Genomic DNA, 24,444 nt, shown 5'->3' on the forward strand with positions numbered 1-24,444 from the left:
ATCTTACTTGAATATTCAATTCTAATAAAGGATTAAGTAACGACGAAGTTAACACAAAACTTCTGATTTAATTGCTAAAGAATTTTATAAATTTACTAAGGATGAACGGAGAATGGAAAGAGATTAATTAGGATGCATTTATTCTAAGTAGATATTTTTCTTGAGTCTGATTGAGCATATGTTACCATTTTTAAAAAGGCTATCTTCGCGAGCAAGTTAAGGTCGGAGTAAGGAAATTCAAGTATAAACGCATAATGTGAACTTTTCTATCCTACATACTAATGTGGATAAAAATGTGAACTTATGTTGTTATTTAAGCAAATGATGTTTTCTTGCCATAAATGATTTATTTTATATGTATGGAGCCTATCTGTTTGGTTGGAACATAAGAATCGAATTCGGTCCGAGTGAGGGTGGTGTCCCTACTCGGATTAGTGTACACATGTGACCGTGGAAGGTGGCCACCTTCCCGGGTCACCAATGATGGAGAAAGATGTAGGTGACCGTGGAAGAGCACCATCTCCACGGCACTTGGTGTTCAGATTTTGGCAGAAGTACAGATTGAACTTAGACAGTTCAGTCGAACTTTAGTTCACAAAGAATTTAGTAAGCTGGCATTTTAAGAGAAAACTCTCGAGTGTTACTGTGATGGCATGACAATATTTTCATTTTATGTATGTATATTTCGGTAATGTGTTCACTGAGTATTTTTATACTCACCCCTGCATATATTTCTAATTGTGCAGGTTGAGCAGTGACGGTGGAGAATGCTGAGCAGAGTTTATGATTCTCTTTTATTTTAAATAGAGGCTCTCGGAGGTGCATGTCTCCATACATGTGACCGAGTTCATTCCGCTGCACACTAAGGTTCTAGATAGCAATCGACTATTCTTCCATACTCTGAAAAATATCTATTGATGAATAAGGTTTTACATTTTGAAAAGTAAGATTTTCATTCAAATTTTAGCGATTAAGAATTAATTTGAAGTTGTTTCCCTTTATTTTTGAGTGAATATTCAGTCATTATTATCCCCTTTCTATTCCCCTCCTCTTAATCCCCACCCCTAGTCACGGTTTCCCAGCTTTGCTATCCTTAGCAAAGTGCGGTCGTGACAGTGTTAGTAACTCTTTTAGGTTTATACAAATTCCGTTTTCTATTTAATATCTGTTTTTTTTATACTTCGTTTCTTCCTTAAGTTGTTCCGTAATACTGCATGCTTGAGTGATACATTCGATGCTGATTTAATATAACTTGCTACATAATCGTGAGAGGAGGTTGGCGAGTAAGATCCACTTAATAGACACTACAATTAGCTTCTCCCGGTACTGACCTTTAGCTATACTAAATCTACATTGTATACTTGCAAGTATATTTAGTGCTAATAAATAGTGCATCAGTTAGGCTATGGCCGCCACATTGGTATAGTCAGTTACATTTGTGTTTAGATTGTAAAAATACATTAAGTGCCTAATGTAGTACATCATTTAGATCAAATTGCATAATCATGTTTGACTGATTTACTATTACAGTAGAGTAATAATTAAATAATGTATACTCCTTGTTTTTCTTGTAAGTAGAGTCGAATTCCATAATATCATCAAACATGTGGTAATTCCTCTTCATCAAACCATCGCACCAAAAGAGAGCCACCAACTGGTTACTGGAGTTAACTTCGTAGTGATATGTGAACGCCTCTGACAGTTCCTTCTTCTTAGCCATATCATCCAACATCATTTGTACATCGAACCCATGTGCGTATGCTTTGAGGTCTCAAGAAGCGTTAAGGATATCCCCGGCAGTGCAACCAACAAGTTCAAATCCACCGAGAACTTTCTTCAGCACCTTGAAAGTGAGTGTTCGCCCTATATTAGCCTTCAAACAGTCTGGAATGAATTTGTGATGTACATAATCCAACTTTCAATTAAGTGTCATAAAATGCTGATGTTGAACCTCAACCATATAATGTTTATGAACCTCGTTGATTTCCTGATAATATAACCTGGAATTCCCCATTCGGAGAAATATTTGAACGATATACTTGTTTTACAACCACAACACTTGGATAACCGTATGTGTTTTATAGAAAAACTACTGCGTGCATTATTTGATCTTAAACCTTTGACTTCTTACTATCTTCCCTATTGCAAACACCGTCCGCCTTCCTTATTTCTTGCTTACACATATCTAAACCAACAACGCATGCATACACGTCGTAAAAAGCAACAGCAAAATCTAGTGATTTGAACTTTTAACCAACAACCGGCTTCAAATCTTGAGAACATTCAGGTACAACCAAAACTGTAAACAATACCAACAAATAAAACAAAAGAAATCAGAAAAATATACATTAATATTATCATCGTACATTACGTAGAAAATAAATACATTAAACCAACGTATTCATACATTAAATGTATCACTTAGTATTACACCCTAGCCGAGATGATAGTTGAACCCTAGAGGAATGACTGAAACTCGTGGCCTTAAGCGACAGTTGTGTTACTTAGTCCGTACTACACTCTAGCATCAAGGATTGCTAAGCCCTTGGGGAATGCATTTAACTTCCGCCAAACATTCAAAAACTGAAAATCTTACATTACTCATAAGGGAGCATATACATTACAATACCATATGGTACATTAAAATTCTTCTAAATTCTATCAAGACTTGGAAAAGAAATAAATTCGAGGTGTGGGTCAGTAATACACCCTAGCCCTACGTCTAAAACCCTAGGGGTTTCTAACTCAATTCTGGCAATTGTGGTCCAAAACTACAGTTAAACCCTACGGAATTATATATTACTGTCCGCAAATTCACAAAAGGACATTCTTGTAAAACCGCTACAAACTTTACATGAAATTACATAACACAACCAAACAATACATATAATAAGTTTCTAAAACAAACGGTGAATAAATCGGTTTTTAAATCAATGAAGGAATAAATTTAATTATTTTCATCCATTGTTTATGAAAACGAAAAGCAATGACTGAGTACTCCAATAAATCAGTTTTTTAAAATAAAAATTAAAAACCAGACTTCTTCAATGGAGAAAAACTGGGAACAATTTAGGGAAAACTTCTTCAATGGAGAAAAATAGAGAACAATTTAGGGAGAAAAGAAAGAATTTTGGCACGTAATCGTGTTACACAAACTACTGTAATTACCATAACTAAATATCACTTGTGTATACCAAAAATGACCTTTCTGAATCTATTTAAATATTTTCATTAAAAACAGGTGAAACTATTTTCGGCCACTAGATGATAAAATCATGGGGCTAATAATCGATTGGATTTTGAACAATATATGCAAGTTGAAAATGAATACTCCCTCTGTCCCATTAAATATGCAACGTTTGATTTTGCGCACTTGTTTTGAAAAAATTATACCCACTCCATCCCCAATTAATTGTCACTCTTTTCCATTTCGGTTCGTCCCTATTAACCGTCACTCTTCCTACTTACTATATTTGGACATGAAAAATAGCCTTATTGTTGGAAAAATTTATACAAAATGCCATTATTTACATTTTAAAAAATGGATGCCATGAATGGCATCAGTCAACTCTCGATTATCGCTCTCTCATTCAGTCTCATTCACTCTCTCACTCTCGATTCTCTCCGCCTCATTCACTCTCCTCCCTTCGCCTCATTAACTCTTCCCCCTCCGCCTCCCTCAGCCTCATTCACAACCAATGGACATTGTCGTCCCTGAAACACCGACCGACTGGGTTGACGACGACGTAATTAGTGGTCCGTTTGTGGTTCACGGTGTTCCACCGTTCATAAGCCGACGACGGGGCTGAAGGTCCAACACCCCCGGCTTGGTTCTTTTACGGATCTGAACATGAAGCTCCGTCCAAGGGTTTCGACGGATCTGAAACTGAAGACGGATATGAGACTGAAGCTCCGTCCCCAGGCTTCTACGGATCTGAAGCTGAAGATAGGGCTTCTACGGTTCTGAAACTCTACCTCCATCCCCATTAATCAACGGATCTGAAACTGAAGCTCCGTCTGTGGTGTTTGACTCATCTGAAACTCAGCCTCCGTCGCAGCCATTTGATTGGTCAGAGGCTCAGCCGCCTTCACATCTTGTTAATTGGTGGGAAAGTGAACCACCTTCCATTGGTTTGGATGACCTCGATGATGACATGGGCGTAGCAATGCCGCAGGCGGTGGAGCCAAAAAGGGAGTACACCGACAACGAAAAAGCAATGCTATTCATCATGTTTCCTTGCCTCAAGGATCTCATATAATTTGTGAGTATATTTCTGATTCAAAGGCACCCCCTTTTTAGAGTTTGGAGGCTTCTGATTTTTGGAAAATGCAGCCTATTTTTAGACATTGGAGGCTTCTGATTGATGTGCATTGATGTGTATTTGGCTGTTTATGTGAGCCTGAGAATTTGGGAATTGATGTACAATGTTTATGTGCATTACTCCATGTTTATGTGATATTGAGGCTATGGGAATTGATGATGAATGTTTATGTTCATTACTCCATGTTGATGTGATATTGAGGCTGTGAGAATTGATGTAGGCTTTGGGAAAGGAGATGTATGTGGTTGTGTAAGTGTAATGTATTGCCCCTATGCCTTGTGTTGTTGTCCATGTGCCCTTTGATGAAGTTTATCTAAGGGAAAGTTCAATCACCCCCGTGTATGGTTTGAAGGCTGTGTTAGTGCATTCTGAGGTCCATATGCATTGTGTTGTTGTCCATATGCCATTTGATGAAGATTTTTTGTGGGAAATGCAAAAAAAGCCACCCCCTATGAAAGGTTTGGAAGCTGATTTCATGTGATAATACAAAAAATATTCACTGATTACTTAATAGCATGTACATTGATGATGTTTATACAAAATGCAGCCTAGTTAGCTTAGTAAACGACCCCCCTATGAAGGGTTTGAAGGTTTGATGCCGTGTGAAGAAGATTTTCTGATGACAATAACAAAAAATCACTACAAAAAAATGTCAATTTACTGACGGAATTAGTGGCGAAATATTTTCGCTACGAATTAGCGACAGAATTACCGACGAAATTTTCCATCGCTAAAGTTTTTCCTTTTTAATTAATGTATTTTTCGTCGGTAATTCAGTCGGTAAAAAAAATTACCGACGAGTTTTTTACCGATGGAAATGTCCCAACAATCCGTCGGTAAATTTTATTTTACCGACGGAAAATACATTAATTAAAAAGGAAAAAAATTAGCGACGGAAAATTCTGTCGGTAATTCTGTCGCTAATTCATAGCGAAAATTTTTCGTCGCTAATTCTGTCGGTAAATTGACATTTTTTTATAGTAAATGCAGCCTATGCACAAAAAAATAGAGTTCACATCTTAAACACAAACGTTTGTCAGTGCTTATACTGTAAACTTCATCCCCTAATATTAAGTCTAGTACCCTAAAGCATGGTTAAGAAGTCATATGTCAAATGTGTCTCCAGCATTGTTCTAAGGAAGTTGTAGATACTCCAAACTCTCTCTCACCAAACCCTCTTCAACTTGAAGTTCTAAAGGCAGCCCCCTGTTCTATGCAATTTGTCATTGTTTAAGTGGGGGATCTTGTAGTTGTTGTTCCCATGCACTTCTAATATTGCTATGAAATAGCTTTGCAATGTGATAAATACTCTGTTAAGAGTTTGTGGTGAGAGTTCTTCAAATGAGGTAAACACATTCCTCAGCAAGTCATCTACATTGGTGGCTATTTTGTCATCTTGAAGTGATTGTATGGAACTAAAATACCCAAGGTCTAATACATTTGTGTCTGGTGAGTTGGGTGGTTGGCTAATTAGATGGAATTCAAACCCATCAGTACTTGTAAGTGACTCAAACTGTTGGTCAGCAGCTCTTAGGTGAGGTTTGGCATTATCTTGCTGGATGATAATCTGCTTGCTTGCATTGGCTGGCCACTTGGCTTTGATTGTTGGTATAATCTGTTAATAATGTGTGTATATGACTAAGTGATAACATTAATAATGTCTGATTGCTTTCATGATAGAAAAAAAATTGGCATACCTGGTTTAGGAGACAAGCTTTCATGACTTCCTTATTAAATGATTGAATAGGCTTTGTTTCAATTGTCCCTTTGGGCCTGTTCTTTGAACTTCTTTTGGCTGGTACTTTCTCTGTGAATGGGAATAAGCTTACTATGTGGCCTATTGACAACAGCCATGAACATCAATTTAGTGATGAATCTCTTGGATTTGCAGGACCTATAAGGCTCATCCTCATCCGGCAAAAGGTAGTATCTATCTGATGACTTTGTCATGTAGAACCATTTCTCGTCAATATGAACAATGTTGTGCATTGAATGGTAAAGAAGTTCACCTTCAGCTAATGTTGACTGAATATGAGCAAGACACCATTTCATCCTTGCAATTTTATTGGCTTGAGTTAGTGTAGGCTTGACAGCACTTGTACGAGGTTTCAGCTGATTATTCTTAATAAATCCACCAATTGCTGACTTGCTTACTTCCATCTTAGAAGCAAGCTTCCTTATTGTTGATCTCTCAAGTATGGACAGGTTTCTAACCTTTTCTTCATCTAGCATGAGTTTATCTTGGTGTTGATAACCTATTGCTTTGCCTTTCATCATAACAGATTCCTCTATGTCTATTTGCTGTTTGCCGATCTTCCAAATTCTCATTGCTGTCCTTCTATGGATTTTGAATCTTTTGTTTGCCTCTGTAAATGAACCTCTTGGCAGAACTCCAGCTTTACTTTATTGTAGAAGAAACTGCACAATGAGGTTTTTTTCTTGGTTGTTCAAGACGAATAAGATCCGCTGCCTTCCATCCTGCTCCTGCTCCTGGTCCAATACCTGGACGAGCTCCTGCTCATGGTCCAACTCTCGGACCACCTCCTGCTCCATTGCCCAGTGATGAAGATTTTCTGAGGATATTACACTTTAAATATGTTTCCTTTTTTTTTTGTTTTGGTTGATGGAAGTGAATGGAATAGAAATGAATGTATTTATAGGAGTATTTTGAGTTTGAAATCTCATGTAAATTTTTCCTCCTTGTTTGTACAATTTCCCTTCATGGAATTGGAGGCCTTCCCTCCTTAATTTTTTTTAGAAAAATTTGAATGGAAATCGTTTAAAATCTTCTATCACATGGCAGTTTTGTTTTCTTTTGTTTTTTTTTTTCATTCAACTTTGAACACCAAGTTTAATTAATCAAATGTAATCAATGAAATTTATTTAATCACAACACCATTCGCTCTTCATCCAAAATATAATTGCACATTGAATAGTTCTAACAAATTTAGTACACACAAAAAGTCAAAGAGGTCTCACATTTCACTACCTAACTCCATTTATTACACATTTAAATACTTCCTTAGACAATTAATCGGGGACGGAGTGAGTAATAAATAACTAAAGTGGTAAAAAATAAAGTAGGAGAGAGAATAATGTAGAGGAGAGTCTCCTTTACATTATTATCATTTTTACTTTATTTTTTCTCCAGTTTAACCATTCATTATTATTTTTTCAAAACATGTGTTAAAAAGCAAACGTTTCATATTTAATGGAACAGAGGAAATACATCAATTATATGTCAATTCACTCTTTATTGCATAGCTACAGAACTTAAGACAAAATTAAGGTTTTTATATTTAGTTTTTTATGGATGAGATTAGACGTCTTCATTTATATAAAATATAATTCAGAATAAAATATCTAATCCTAAATAATCACTCGAAATAATCAATTTAAAATTTTGAGTGATTATAAATAAAAAAAATAATGTTATATGCTGCAAAATTAGAAGGAAAAAAAACATGTGGTGATGACCATAATACTCCTTTCGTCCCTCAAATTTTGTCATATTTTTCCATTTCCGTTCATCCTATAAAATTTGTCAAATTTCACTTTTTACCACTTTTGGTAGTGGACCTCATATTCCACTTACAAATTTCAACTCACATTTTATTATAATACTACTATATAAAAGTAAGACTCACTATCCACTAACTTTTTCAACTCACCTTATATTACTCCCTCGGTCCCAAGGAAGATGACCATTCCTGGGACGACACGGGATTTTATGCATACTAATTTTAAATTGTTAAAAAGGGAGAGGGAAGTTGTTGGATGTTTAAAAGTAGGAGAGATGAATAAAGTAAGAGAGATAAACAGTTAATGAGTGCTTAAAAGTAAGATGCAAAAAGTAAGAAAGATAAAAAGTTGTTGGATGTTTAAAAATAAGAGAGATGAATAAAGTAAAAAAAAGAAAAAAATTGAGTATTTTAATTATTTTCTAAATAAGAAATTGGTCATCTTGGTTGGGACGGACGAAAAATGAAAGTGGATCATTTTTGGCGGGGCGGAGTGTGACAAAATTTAAGAGACGGGGGGAGTATTAAAAAAACTATATACCACACTAAGAATTCCCTATAAATCACTTTAATTCTTTGTTATAAATGTTATTAATAGATTTCATTTTTCTTCTTAAACATTTAGATTTATATTTGTAGGACAGATAATAATATTTCATTTAGAAGTATATAAAGAATAATAAAAAGGTTTAGTTTGTTAATTAAATGCACGATGAAAGCATAATCAAGTTCATAAAAGCATTTTATACATTACTATGATTGTGATATTTTGTGTGTCCCGATTCTACTTGTCAATGTGTTGCGGATTAAAGTTAATTAATTACCAATACAAATATGATACCAATTACCAATTTATTCAATTATTGGAAGAATACTTACACCAATTTGTTATAGTAGTAGATTATTGATGGCTGTGCAATAAAATGAAACTAATGGATAAAAAGTTATAAGAAACATAAGAAAAGAAATAAAAGAAGTTGCAACTAAATTTTGCATAAAAAGGAAAAAAAGAAAGTAAATGGAAAAAAGCATGCATCCTCTAATTCATGAACTCTCCAACTCACTTCGCCCTGTTCCACAAAATCAACATCCCTAATACTGATGGATTAATGTCTTGTCCCAATGCTGTAAGTTTTTCCAGGGTTGCATTACACATAAATCTCTAAGTCCTCAAAACACTCTGATCTTCTTGTATCACAAACTTGATATTCTTGCTATGCTACCTAATGTAACCATTTCTCTCAAGTCCACCCTGCCTTCCTCTTCTTGCCACTAAACTGTAAAAGGCCGCAGAGACATTGCTGTTGGGCGACTCATGACTGATCGTAGGTCCTCACCTGTGGAAAGTGCTTCTGCCTATGGTAGCTACATATTAGCTCGGGGAAGTAGCAAATGCATTTGTAGGTACAATGTTGCTGATCAGCTTTGTTCCAACCTAAATTTCTTCTCTCTGTTACTCTTATTTGTCACTAATTCTTCTTTGGGGTGTTTGTTTTATCATTATTTGTATGCATATACGCATATATACACAAGTAAAGTAATTTATAAGCTTCTGTGTCTCTTGCTTCTTGTTATTATACATGTGTACTAACTGGTGGTTGTATATTTTTATTGATAGAAAAAGCTATGGGCTGCTTCTTAATGGTTTCCCTTTAGCAATATCAGGTACTGTTTCAAAGATTCCAGATAACTCATAATCTTAAACTCAAAGAATATGACTGAAAGCTGGAGAATTAGATTTGATAGATGATGATGACAATGACACAGAGGAAGGAGTGGATAAGCAAGCGATGACAAAAAAAATTGGCAATGCCAAATATTCGTATCAAGTGCTTGAGAAACAACAGAAAGAGTACTGATATATTCCATGGACAAGTCCTTTATATTTGACGTTACACCAGAGGTGAGCATTACCTAATATTCAGTGGAAAAACTTCTTTGTCCAGTCACATCTATTCCGCATGAATTGAAAACAAAAAAAAAATCTGAGATTTTCTTTATAACCTCATTCTCGTTAACCATTCACCAAATTCTGTCTTTAAATATATGCTAGTATAACTCTTAGTTTGTCTGATCTATTGTTAATTTACCTTTTGAACCAGGAAGAGCTTAGATACCTTAATAAAGAAGTGTATAGTTAGTGTTAGTCCTGTGGATAGGATCCTTCAGATATTTGCTGAGATTAGTGCAGGCGCTCGAGATCACTCTCTGCATTTAGAGTTATACAACGCTAAAACAGTTCTTGCTGGCAATCCCTATATAATTGCATCTCTGATCTGTTTTTGTTTTGGATTGTCTTCTATTTGACAGGAACTCTGCAGAGCCCATGGAAGCTCTATTCAGCCCTGAAATCCTTGCAAAAGGCAGTTACCACATTACATCAAGATTTGGCAGATACATGCTCTGGTTGGTATTTGTGTTCTACCAGCAACAGCTGTCCGGGTATGGAATTGGAAGTTCTTCGTTCAGTTTATATATTGTTTTCCTCTACGTAGTAATTATCAGTTTAGTTTACTTTGTAATATTAAACAATGTGTCAATAATGCTAAAACACATGATCAATGCATTAAGGCTTGTTCTATTATAGACAGGTTCTGTTATGTCTAATCCTCATTGGCATATAATTCTCAATTTTAAGGAAAACAGTTTCTTAGGCACTTTGTAAATTTGTAATGGTCCCCTTCGCAAAGGTCATCATGCCTAATTTTTCATGTCTTCCCCTTTGGAATCAATGTTGACTTAATATTTGCAACAACAGTCTCCTTCAGTCTTGGTCATACTTGATTTACTCATTACTTCAACTAAAAATAACTCATTTCATCACTATGTATGAATTGTTGTTGATGAATAAAGCTCCCTTTTTCCTTAAAATTAATGCTTTATTTTTGTGTTATATCTACTCTTCCAAATTGAATTCTTGAAATAGCTTAATTTAGTCGTTTTGTTTCAGTTAACTTGGTATAAGAGCTTCAGCATTGCAGCTGCAACTGCCCTTTATTCAAGGGCCATTGTTGGCCTAAGTGGCTGGCTTCCTGGTGCAAGGTATTTTCTTGTTCATTTTGACCCCAAATAATTAAATGTTGTAATTTCTTTCACTCTAAACCCTAACCCCCCAAATCCTAACAGCTGGATTGAAATCCCTCCTAATTTCCCCCGGAATATTCTCTTTGGGTTCAAGAATATTCTTGCTCGGTTGGATTCCATAATATTTAAAATGTGTAATGGTGAAGATTTTGAATTCTAGCAGGACCTCATACTTTTATGTTTGGACATTTCATAGTACTTCTAATTGATTTTTGTTCAAAGGTGATATCAGTTGCTAAAGAATGTAGTGTACTTTATTGTGTGGCAGAGATGGTGGCCTCTCTGCAAAATTGGGAAAATTGGGAAAGTGAAAAAACTTCAAGCAATGGTAGTCAATTTATTTCAACATGGTGGCCTACATATGTATCTGTCCAAGCAACAACTCACTCCTCACTATTCATATTTCCACCGGCAACATGTCAAGTCACAGTATATATATATATATATATATATATATATATATATATATATATATATATATATATATATATATATATATATATATATATATATATATATATATGGGGCTCCTTTGCACCCTAAGTGTCCTATTTCCTTCTTAATCTCAGCCCTTGGATCCTTGAATTGGATGGTTGTGATCAATACATTATTAGTCTATAATGTTGCATTATTAGCCGTTGTGCATTATTAGAATGAAAATGTGCATTATTAGTCTATAATGTTGCATTATTAGCCGCTGTGCATTATTAGAATGAAAATGTGCATTATTAAATGACACGTGGCATTAATCTAACCGTCAGATGACAAAATCGTGGGGCTAGGATTAAGAAGGAAAAAGGACAAAAGATATGAAAAGGATTTGAATACATCCCTATATATATATATATATATATATAGGGGCATGTTAGGGTGCCACCACCCCTTAAAATAACACCATACCACCATTTCTAGCCAATCATTTGTACACGTGGACGAATAATAAGTTGCCACGTGGCAAAAAAAAAAAAAAAAAACCAAAAAAGACGGGCAGCAATATGCTGGCCTATAAACAGCAATTTTTCTTGAACAGCAATATCCAACATGTTAGACAGCAATCTATAGATTGCTGTCTAACGTGTTGGATATTGCTGTGTAGCGTTTATAATATTGCTGTATAAGCGTTGTCACGTTGTCATTTTAAGGGTGGTTGTCATTTTAACACAAACCTATATATATATATATATATATATATATATATAGGGATGTATTCAAATCCTTTTCATATCTTTTGTCCTTTTTCCTTCTTAATCCTAACCCCACGATTTTGTCATCTGACGGTTAGATTAATGCCACGTGTCATTTAATAATGCACATTTTCATTCTAATAATACACAGCGGCTAATAATGCAACATTATAGACTAATAATGCACATTTTCATTCTAATAATGCACAGCGGCTAATAATGCAACATTATAGACTAATAATGCATTGATCACAACCATCCAATTTAAGGATCCAAGGGCTGAGATTAAGAAGGAAATAGGACACTTAGGGTGCAAAGGAGCCTAACGCACCCCTATATATATAGGGGCATGTTAGGGTGCCACCACCCCTTAAAATAACACCATACCACCATTCCTAGCCAATCATTTGTACACGTGGACGAATAATAAGTTGACACGTGGCAAAAAAAAAAAACGCCAAAAAAGACGGGCAGCAATATGCTGGCCTTTGAACAGCAATTTTTCTTGAACAACAATATCCAACACGTTAGACAGCAATCTATAAATTGCTGTCTAACGTGTTGGATATTGCTGTGTAACGTTTATAATATTGCTGTATAAGCGTTGTCACGTTGTCATTTTAAGAGGAGTTGTCATTTTAACACAAACCTATATATATATATATATATATATATATATAGGGGTGCATTATAATGATAACCCCAATTTGTGTGATAACCCTATAACTAAATCTCCACCACACATTTTTAAAATATGTGGTCTAGATTTAATCTAACAAAACTATCATTTTATCAAATAAAACTATCATTTTCGGATATATTAAGGGCAAAATTGTCATTTCGTTCTAAAATTTGGTGGGAAAGAAGGAAACTAGACTCAAACGCTCCATTCAATTTCTCTCACACTCAAACCCTGCATTCAATTTCTCTCACAATCAAACCCTCTGAATCGCGTTTCAAAGCCTTCGAATCGAAAGAAAAATCATCCGATTCTGGAATATGTCGAAGGAAAACGCTCAAGCATCATCGAAGAAAGGTTGGATGAAGTTTATTACTTATTTCACTTTTGATTTTGCTCGATTTATCATTTTGCTGGAGATTTTCTCGATTTTTTTTAGATTCTGTAGTTTTTTAGTGTAGATATTTCTTATATTTAGACAATATCGTTCATGCATAACAATATTGAGAACAATCTATATATTTAAATTTACATTTTGCTGTATATGCTGCTGGTGTGTGTTTTTCTGTGTTTGTGTGTGTGTTTTGCTTTGTTTATGTGTGTTTTGCTGTGTGTGTGTTGCTATGTGTTTGGATGATATGTTTAAATGTAGAAATTGTGTTTTTGCTTGATAAAATGATACTTTGGGTGCATAAAATGATAGTTTCTGAAAATGATAAAATGATATTTTGTGAATAGTGTTTTGTTCTACTTAAGTGACAAGTTATGCCCTCTCTGCTTTTTTGAACTCATTGAAATTTAGAAAATGATAGTTTCAGAAGATAAAATGATAATTGCCCTTGATAAAATGATGGTTTCATGTGATAAAATGATAGTTTCAGATTATAAAATGATAGTTGATAAAATGATAATTGCCCTTGATAAAATGATAGTTTCATGGGATAAAATGATAGTTTCAGATTATAAAATGATAGTTTCATGGGATAAAATGATACTTTATGTTTGTGTGTATGTGTGTCCTGAGGCTACTGCTGCTGTGTTTGTGTGTGTTGTTGTGTGTGTCTCTGTGTTTTTGTGTGTGTGTGTGTTGCTATGTGTTTGGATGATCTGTTTAAATGTAGAAATTGTGCTTTTGCTTGATAAAATGATACTTTGGGTGCATAAAATGATAGTTTCTGAAAATGATAAAATGATACTTTGTGAATAGTGTTTTGTTCTACTTAAATGACAAGTTATGCCCTCTCTGCTTTTTTGAACTCATTGAAATTTAGAAAATGATAGTTTCAGAAGATAAAATGATAATTGCCCTTGATAAAATGATAGTTTCATGGGATAAAATGATAGTTTCATGGGATAAAATGATACTTTGACTTTATATAATTACATAAACTGTTTAACACACTGAAATCTTTTGTTTATTAGGTAAGAACATTCATGATGTTGAATTCCTCTTTCTAGATTTTTCTGCTTCCTGAATATTTTGGTGCTTATTGCTTCCGCAGCCTTCGAAGAGTCCTGCGGCTCAAACCAGAAAGATGTCCGCCACAAAGCGGAAGAAAACAGAAGCTGTTGTGAACAGCCAGCGCCTGCTGTTAATGGCGCCCAGGAAGATGCCGCCCAACAGGCATAAAGTACGTAGATGGTGAAGCCAAGCGCGAGCATGATAGGATCTCTAACTGAAACTCAGCGCTTGTTTTAATTACCATACTTCAGCATAGATTCTGTTGGTAGACATTTACTTATGTAGGCTTTAAACATTATTTTGCCATTGTTTGTGGTTCAATTTGAACTAGATTAGACTTTTCATTTGTAGGTCTGTGCAATGTGAAGAGAACTCTTTTGTATTGTTCAATTGTAATTATTTTGGAAGCCCTCTTCAAAGATAGTTTGTCATAGAAGTTTCCTTGTAGATGTAAACCGTTGTAGAAACTCTGTTCCAAGGTTGCTCATTTATCAGCCAAAAAGTATCATGTTATCAGCCAAAAGTATCATTTTATTAGTAAGAAGTATCATTTTATCAACTCCTATGACTATCATTTTATCAGCTATGACTATCATTTTATCAGCCAAAAGTATCATTTTATCACATATGACTATCATTTTATCAGCCAAAAGTATCATTTTATCACCTATGACTATCATTTTATCAGCTATGACACGCCTGAAAAGTATCATTTTATCAGCCAAAAGTATCATTTTATCAGCTATGACTATCATTTTATAAGCCAAAAGTATCATTTTATCACCTATGACTATTATGACACGTCTGAAAAGTATCATTTTATCAGCTATGACTATCATTTTATCAGCCAAAAGTATCATTTTATCACATATGACTATCATTTTATCAGCCAAAAGTATCATTTTATCACCTATGACTATCATTTTATCAGCTATGACACGCCTGAAAAGTATCATTTTATCAGCCAAAAGTATCATTTTATCAGCTATGACTATCATTTTATAAGCCAAAAGTATCATTTTATCACCTATGACTATTATGACACGTCTGAAAAGTATCATTTTATCAGCTATGACTATCATTTTATCAGCCAAAAGTATCATTTTATCACATATGACTATCATTTTATCAGCCAAAAGTATCATTTTATCACCTATGACTATCATTTTATCAGCTATGACACGCCTGAAAAGTATCATTTTATCAGCCAAAAGTATCATTTTATCAGCTATGACTATCATTTTATCAGCCAAAAGTATCATTTTATCAGATATAACTATCATTTTATCAGCCAAAAGTATCATTTTATCAGCTATGACTATCATTTTATAAGCCAAAAGTATCATTTTATCACCTATGACTATTATGACACGTCTGAAAAGTATCATTTTATCAGCTATGACTATCATTTTATCAGCCCAAAGTATCATTTTATCATAGTATCATTTTATCATAGTATCATTTTATCCGACAAAACTATCATGTTATGCAGTAAACCTAATATTTATAAGCCAAAAGTATCATTTTAACACATAATCGACAATACATAATATAATCAAATAAGAATTTCAGTACATCAGAAACATAAACCAATCGACAACTAATATTAATCTAAAATCAAATTCAATACATGAATATGAACACAATCAATAATGATTGTTACCTTTGTTATTTGCTACAGATTCCATCGAAGCAAATTTTCACAGCAATTGAAGAGGTAATCAATGAAAATAAGAACGCAAAATTCAAAACATCTTCCCGATCACAATTATGCGAGAAATATGGAAACAAAATCTGGAGACTACGGAATAATGAACAAATCGAAGAAAATCTGGAGATGTTGAAATAAAATAGGCGAGAAATATGGAAGATGAAGATGAGAGAATCGATCTGTTAATTGTGAAGATGAAGATGAAGGTGAGAGAATTGAGTTCAAACAGAATGAAAGCGTGAATCGCGCGTTTAGAGTAAAATTCAGAAATTAAATGAGGAAATTACATTTTTACCCCTCTGCGCCTTTTTTATGAAGTAAATCTAAGTTTGAATCTCAACCACAAGATTATCAAATATGTGTGGTCCAGATTTGGTTATAGAGTTATTATGTGATTTGGGGGTTATGATATGATCACATCTATATATATATATATATATATATATAGGGTCTTGTTAGGTTGAGATTATTTAGCTAAATTGAGAAATGAGATGCAATATGGGCCACTAATCCACAAGATTAACAAAATGTCAACAAATACCACATTATATCAACAAGGGGGTATAATTGTCTTTTCATTAAATTGTGTTTGAAAACATTTTCTAAAATTCTCTCTAAAACTCTAGCTGCAAAGTCTTCAAATCTTCAACATTCACATCTTCAAATCTTCAACATTAATATCTTCAAATCTTCAACATTCTTATCTTCAAATCTTCAACATTCAAATCTTCAAATCTTCAAATCTTCAACATTCACATCTTCAAATCTTCAACATTCATATCTTCAAATCTTCAAATCTTCAACATTCTTATCTTCAAATCTTCAACATTCTTCAAATCTCTTCAACATTCAAATCTTCAAATCTTCAACATTCTTCAAATCTTCGAATCTTCAAATCTTCAAATCTTAACATTTTTCAAATCTTCAAATCTTCAACATTCAATAAAATAACACTTATTAAAATGTCAACAACTAACAAATAACACTTACAATTCACATATCAATACCGAGAATATCGAATGTCAACAACTCGTATTAAAATGTCAACAACTAACAAATAACACTTACTATTCACATATCAATATCGAGAACATCGAATGTCAACAACTCTTATTAAAATGTCAACAACTAACAAATAATACTTACAATTCATATATCATTAATGAGAATATCGAATGTCAAGTATTAAAATGTCAACAACTAACAAATAACACTTATAATTCACATATCAATACTGAGAATATCGAATGTCAACAACTCGTATTAAAATGTCAACAACTAAAATATAACACTTATAATTCACATATCAATAGCCAGAATATCGAATGTCAACAACTCGTATTAATATGTCAACAACTAACAAATAACACGTATAATTCACATATCAATACCGAGAATATCAAATGTCAACAACTCGTATTAAAATGTCAACAACTAACAAATAACAAGTATAATTCACATATCAATACCGTGAATATCGAATGTCAACAACTTGTATTAAAATGTCAACAACTAACAAATAACACTTATAATTCACATATCAATAGCCAGAATATCGAATGTCAACAACTCATATTAAAATGTCAACAACTAACAGATAACACTTATAATTCACATATCAATAGCCAGAATATCGAATGTCAACAACTCGTATTAAAATTTCAACAACTAAAAAATAACACTTATAATTCACATATCAATAGCCAGAATATCGAATGTCAACAACTTGTATTAAAATGTCAACAACTAACAAATAACACTTATAATTCACATATCAATATTGAGAATATCGAATGTCAACAACTCGTATTAAAATGTCAATAACTAACAAATAACACTTATAATTCACATATCAATACCGAGAATATCGAATGTCAACAACTCCTATTAAAATGTCAACAACTAAAAAATAAGACTTATAATTCACATATCAATAGCCAGAAGATCGAATGTCAACAACTCGTATTAAAATGTCAACAACTAACAAATGTCAACTACGATGTCAACAACAACATTTTAAAAATAATTTATGTCAACAACAAATATTTTCATGTCAACGACCTATATTATTTATGTCAACTACGATGTCAACAACAACATTTTACAAATAATTTATGTCAACAACAAATATTTTCATGTCAACGACCTATATTATTTATGTCAACTACGATGTCAACAACAATATTTTACAAATAATTTATGTCAACAACAAATATTTTCATGTCAACGATCTGGTATAATCAAGCTTAATTATTCAATTAATCAAGATTTTGGGCGTGAAATATATTTTCAAAATTAAAATGATCCTTCAGACTAATCAATAGACATAATGTTGGAAATGTGAAAAGTATTTACAAACTAGAAAAGGGAGAAGCTAATGCGTCACACAAGCAGTATCAGATGCACACACAAAACACAATCAAGAAACCAATGAATCAAAAAAATTGACTAACAGAAACTGCATAATTGACTAACAGAAACTGCATAGGTGCATAATCCATTAGCATATCAGACCATACTACCACACGCCTCCACCATTTTAACACGAAAATTAAATCTTCCACTAAAATCATCAACCTCGTCGAATAGATCCATTATTGTTTGTTCACGTATCAACAGCCATATACAAAGACAGTACACAAACATCAAAGACTATATATTGAAGTACCAAACTAAGAAATTGTCGACGTACTTCAAAAAAAATCATAAATTAAAAGGCAAATTGACAGGCAATTCAGATCTAGAACAAACATGAATGAATAATTGGACGGAACAAGATGAAAACCAAGTTACCGAGCGATGGACCGGAGATGGGCGATGGCGAATGGGTTCTGCGATCTCACGAATCACTACTGAGTTCTCAGATCTTTGATTGGGTTTTGATTGTATTTCGAGGATTTCCTTCGGAATGGATCCGGCGGAGCTGGATTTGTCGCTGCCGCTCTCCGAATTCATCGTCTCCTTCGATCTGGCGTCGAAGCTCTCGGCGAAGAGGGCGATGGCGACTTCTCCTATTGTGTGGAAGACGAAGAGGTTTTTCAACATCGGCAGCGAGAGGAGGCTGCGCCGCGCGATCGGGATGATCCACGCCGTCGCGCGAGATTTTATCGGAGAGCGGCGGAAGCTGGGATTTTCCGATGGGAAGGATCTGCTGTCGAGATTCATGTGCAGCGTCGGTGATGATGAGAATTAATTAAATCATGAAATTACCATTCTGCCCTTTCATAATAAATTAATCTAAAAATATTTTTTGTGTGGCAAAATCTAGACCACTAATTTAATAAAAAAGAGTGGCTGATATTGCATCATAGACCTATATATATATATATATATGTGTGTGTGTGTGTGTCCAGTGACTCCAATCATAGTAATTACACTCACAAAGCTCTAGCTCACTCTTCATAATGTCACTAGCCATATGACTTCTTCTCTCCTCCCAATGGGTAAGTTGTCACTTAACCACATATCGTGTGAAGTGAAATCACTTGAAACCTAGGCAGGGTTCTATGAAAAAGTCATAAGTTTTGTACAGGTTAAAAGTCTCGGACAAAACTCCCTTGACTTTGAAGGAGTTTGGTAATGTTAGTGCTATCTGTTGTTTCATTAGTATTATTTGTTTATTAGAAAATTTTGATTTGTTTTTTCTTATTTTTCGCAGGTTGTTTGGCCATGGCATGGGACTTCACTTTATCAAATGCGTAGATCCCTCAAAGATGGCTTAGCGTAGTTCGATGATCAGGCCCAAAGACGAGCATATATCGTTCCAGATAATTGCATCTCACCACCAACCATGTCTTATTCAATTCCATGTTTTGCATGCAAGTGTAACCAACCGTTTTCTCTTGCAGTGTGAGAATGTTGATGCAGCGAAAATGACCCTCAAGGAGATGGGGGTTTTGTTGCTTTGCCAGACGCTAAATGTCCACGGTGTGCTATTGTCGACCAAGTATTCAACAAAAAACAACAAAACCACAACACAAATTCCACAAACTAATAACCAACAAGTCATCATCGTCAGCCACCAATAAACAGGTCCTTAAGAGAGTTATTATTACAAAACACACAATAACAATACTTAAGTGCGTTGATTTTCTAGGCAAGTTCTAGGATGAGAGGCTTGATCTAACTGTTGCAAATTTTTGGGTCATAGATGAAGACTTGGTCGAAATTTGCAATTGGCAGATCATGTCTCTCATCCTGTAACTCGCCTTGAAAATCAACGTACTTAAGCATTGTTACTGTTTTATTGTGTGTTTTGTAATAATAAACTCTTTTAAGGAGCTAGTTGTTGGTGGTTGACGATGATGACTTGTTGGTTATTAGTTTGTGGAATTTGTGTTGTTTTTTATTGAACACTTGGTCGATAATAACACCGTGGACATCCAGCGTCTGGCGAAGCAATGGAACCCCTATCTCCTTGAGGGCCTTCTCCGCTGCATCAACATTCTCACCCTGCAAGAGAAAATGGTTGGTTACACTTGCATGCAAACATGGAATTTAATAAGACACGGTTGGTGCCGAGATACAATTATCTGGAACGACATATGCTCGTCTTTGGGCCTGATCGCCGAACTACGCCTAGCCATCTTTGAGGGATCTACGCATTTGATAAGGTGAAGTCTCAAGCCATGACCAAACAACTTGCAAAACAAGAAAAAACAAATCAAATTTTTTCTAATAAACAAATACTATAATTAACAACATATAGCACTAATATTACCAAACTCCTTCAAAGTCCAGGGAGTTTTGTCCAGGTCTTTTAACCCGTCCAAAACCTAGGACCTTTTCGTAGAACCCCGCTGAAGTTTCAAGTGATTTCACTTCACGCGATATGTGGGTCTTAAGTGATAACTTACCCACTGGGAGGAGAGAAGAAGTTATATTGCTAGTGAAAATATGAAGAGTGAGCTGAGAGCTATATGAGTGTAATCACCGAGACTTGACATGGTTAGTCGAATATCAATAAAAATATTTTGTTAATTTTTTGTAATTCGTTTGTAACACCTTCAGTTACGAAATAAATTTACCGAGCATCTTATCACATAACATTTGATTGGCATGAATTTTAAAAAATTGTTTGACTAAGAAAAGTGGATGGAAAAATTTAAAAATATACTTTATTTTTATATAGTAGTGTTAATAATTATGAATATAATAAGTTAGTGGAATATAGTATCTGTTTATTAAAAAGTGAAAGGATCCTACAAAATATGAGATATTTAATGAGAGCATATGAAGTAATATTGATGAAGTTTTGAAAAATATTATTTGGTGTGGTCAACGACAAATAAAACCCAACTTTAGTTCTTAGTCCTAAATAATTATACAACAGACATACATCATGTTTATATGTAGACACTAGACATTATGATCGCAATCATGTCAGTTAAATATATTAGTAAAGTGGGTGCAAGTGTGTGTAACATAGTAGACATTTGGTCCCTGTTAAAATAAAAGTTGCATGATATATATTTATAACGACATTAAGATGATAAACTTAGAATTATATAATAAAAGTTGCATGATATATATTTATAACGACATTACGATGAAAAACTCAGAATTATAGCATGATGAAATTTTTATCCTGTGAGACAATTGAGAAAAATATCAAAATTATGATATAATAGATATTTTTTAAAATTATGGGATCATATATTGACCCAAATATTTTGTGAGCATTGTGTGGTGGTGCTCACTATTTTTGCCCTAAATTGCATAAGTTTAGTTGTACTTTCCCACCAAAACAAATGAATTTGAATCAAACTTTCCTTCCAAGTTCTTATCCAAAATTTAAGAAGTAAAACTATTAGAGCACCTAGCAGTCGATGTTATCCCACTCAATTGCGAAAAATTGACAAGATTTTTCCATCAAAATGCTTTGTTAGCAGAGTTGTGCTCGTCATTTTCTTTCCCATTTGCAAAAATTTGCGGAATGTTTTTCCACTAAAGTTTAAATTGGCGAGCATTAGGTGGTATCTACCGCAGCCTCTACAGTAGTGGACGGAAAAGTATTTATCGATAGAAGCTGGGATATCTAAATTTTATTTTAGAATGTATGTTTTAGTATTTTAGATCATTTGTAGGGGCTTTAACGTAATAATTTATACTAAACTTGAATAAATTTTAAAAATTTTATTAAGAAATCTTTAAAAAATAATATTGATGAGAGCTTTAGCCCCTCCACCCTCTCACTTGGGTCCCCATGATCTACCAGTTTTTCATTAGTTTTCTATGAATTTGGGACAAGCTATTCTTGAAAGTTTAGCGAGCACGAATTGTGCTCGCAAACTTTCACGCCATGGCTCGACATCCTTTTTTGCAAGCAAAGTGACGTTTCCTAAAAGGGTGAAGCACTATAAAAAATTGCGACAATTTTTGTGCTCGCAAATTTTGCTAGAGCATGTTCTTGTTATTATATTTTGAGAATATAGATGCCCACAACTTTCCTTGTAGAATGCTTACCAAGGTGCTCGTAGATTAGTGTTCGATAATCCTTGATAGTTTCATAGTGTTTGGCCTCATGGTCTTTAGGCACAACGATGTTAATATGTGCTAGTGTATATTATTCATATATTCAACTAGTAGTTTTGAATTGAATTATCCCTCTGTTCCATATGAATAGATTGGATTTCCTTTTTCGTTCGTTCCATAAAATAAATTATATTTATTTATGAAAATATTCTTTTTCTCTTTTACTTAATCATTTATGGGCTCTACCATCATTTACATTTTTTCAACTAATTTTTCTTCTTTTTTATTTTACTATTTAAGCATTAAAATCTGTACCATCCCTAAATAATTTATTTTTATGGGATGGATGGAGTAGTAAAATATATAAGGGATATTGGAGCCTAATATCATGAAACTTTCAAAAAGTTGGATTTTTCCCACGAACTTTGAAATTGGCAAATAATATCACGAACTTTACCCCGAGTTTGTTATTTCCCACCAATGAAAAAATTCCGGCAAATAATATCACAATACGGATTTTTTTCGTAATTTCTCGACAACAACTTCGAAAGTTTCAAGATTTTCAATCTTTAAGAATAGTTTTTCTTGAAGCACACCCTTTATATTTGTTCTTCAATTTATTAAGATAGCCAAAGAAAATTCATTTGTGAGAAATAACAAACTCATTGTAAAATTCATGATATTATTTATCAATTTCAAAATTTATAAAAAAAATCTAACTTTTTGAAAGTTTCATCATGTTAGGTGTCAATATCCCATTATATAAATGGGAAATATTGGTACAGATGAGAAGGACATGTACCTACGTACCACATAAAAAAATAAACCATTGAGATAACATTCACAACCATATTAAAAAGACTCCTAAAATATAATTCTAATTTTTGTCTTCTTTACACTTGCTTACACTACCAACAACTAGCACATTGTCTAAAATATAATTATTGGACTAAGGTATGGTTGGTACTAACTTTTGTTGTTAATTCGTGTATGCTCTCGTACCACTTGTAGAAAACTTCACATCTAATATAAAGAACCAAAGCTTTGAAGTAAAGATTGCATCATTATATCTACATCGAATAGGTAAAAGTTTCCTAAGCAAAATTACTCTGTCAAATTAATAATTTATATTCCTGCCCTAAATAAAGAGAAGGATGAAAATCTATCCAATCGATCCCAATTCCCAAACATATAAACATCAATGTCACATCTATATATCAAGGATGGGCGGTCTAAAGATTAATCAAACCAAACCATCTTATTGTCAACTTCGATTATAGTATACATATATAATGGGACAATCATGGAATAGCAATTTTTTATATATAATTCTTGAACGTAATATATTATGGAGTAGTAGTTCAAGAAAATATAAAAGATGAATGCAACATCATGAATTGGCTATAGTAAAACTTTTAACTACTTCTTGGAATATAGTATTAATTTGTGGTGGAACAAGTGAGGTCATTAAGGATTCAATGCTCACAAGGGAGACTATATGTAACGCGTCTATTTAAATTATGATTATGGATTCATTCGATAGTGCTTTGATAATAATAATAATAATAATAATAATAATAATAATAATAATAATAATAATAATAATAATAATAATAATAATAATAGAAATCTTATACTTATGTTGATATTTTTTTTTCTGAAATGTCATGATCAATGAAATTAGAATAACATGTGCCTCAAGAACATAACTTGTGGCTCTATGATCATGACAACCATAAACTCTAATCACGATAAATATTTTTTTATAATTATATTGTGGGCCCACATGCTACATATATAGAATTTCACATTTAATAACAAAAATATAATTTTAGGCAGAATATGGGATATCAAATACGTACATACGGTTATTATAATTTCTTTTCAAATCAACAAGATTTTTTAGTATTTCGGTTTCAGAAATTGATTATACTTAACTATCTTCCTACAAAAATATATACTGTACTTAACTAATCTTCAGTTGCCACCTCGCCAAAACTTAATTTC

At 33.5% G+C, this 24,444-nt stretch overlaps 2 long non-coding RNA genes across 5 annotated transcripts; both read left to right on the forward strand.

Annotated features, from left to right (window-relative positions):
- The first annotated feature begins 8,915 nt into the window (after window positions 1–8,915).
- Window positions 8,916–11,369, forward strand: LOC125218382 (uncharacterized). 4 transcript variants are annotated; one of them, XR_007175947.2, is made up of 6 exons: window positions 8,918–9,247; window positions 9,462–9,508; window positions 9,581–9,746; window positions 10,154–10,285; window positions 10,794–10,885; window positions 11,196–11,369. It is a non-coding gene; the product is annotated as an uncharacterized LOC125218382 (long non-coding RNA). The 4 variants fall into 4 exon arrangements; XR_016134751.1 differs by having other exon boundaries at window positions 8,919–9,247; window positions 9,611–9,746; XR_016134749.1 differs by having other exon boundaries at window positions 8,916–9,247; window positions 9,462–9,746.
- A 769-nt stretch (window positions 11,370–12,138) lies between these two features.
- Window positions 12,139–14,634, forward strand: LOC148933420 (uncharacterized). Its single transcript, XR_016134448.1, has 2 exons — window positions 12,139–13,147; window positions 14,293–14,634. It is a non-coding gene; the product is annotated as an uncharacterized LOC148933420 (long non-coding RNA).
- Window positions 14,635–24,444: the final 9,810 nt, after the last annotated feature.

This window comes from Salvia hispanica, chromosome 1, assembly GCF_029641045.1.
Source record: "Salvia hispanica isolate PSC_SH4W2 chromosome 1, Shi_PSC_v1, whole genome shotgun sequence".
NCBI classification, from domain to species: Eukaryota; Viridiplantae; Streptophyta; class Magnoliopsida; order Lamiales; family Lamiaceae; genus Salvia; species Salvia hispanica.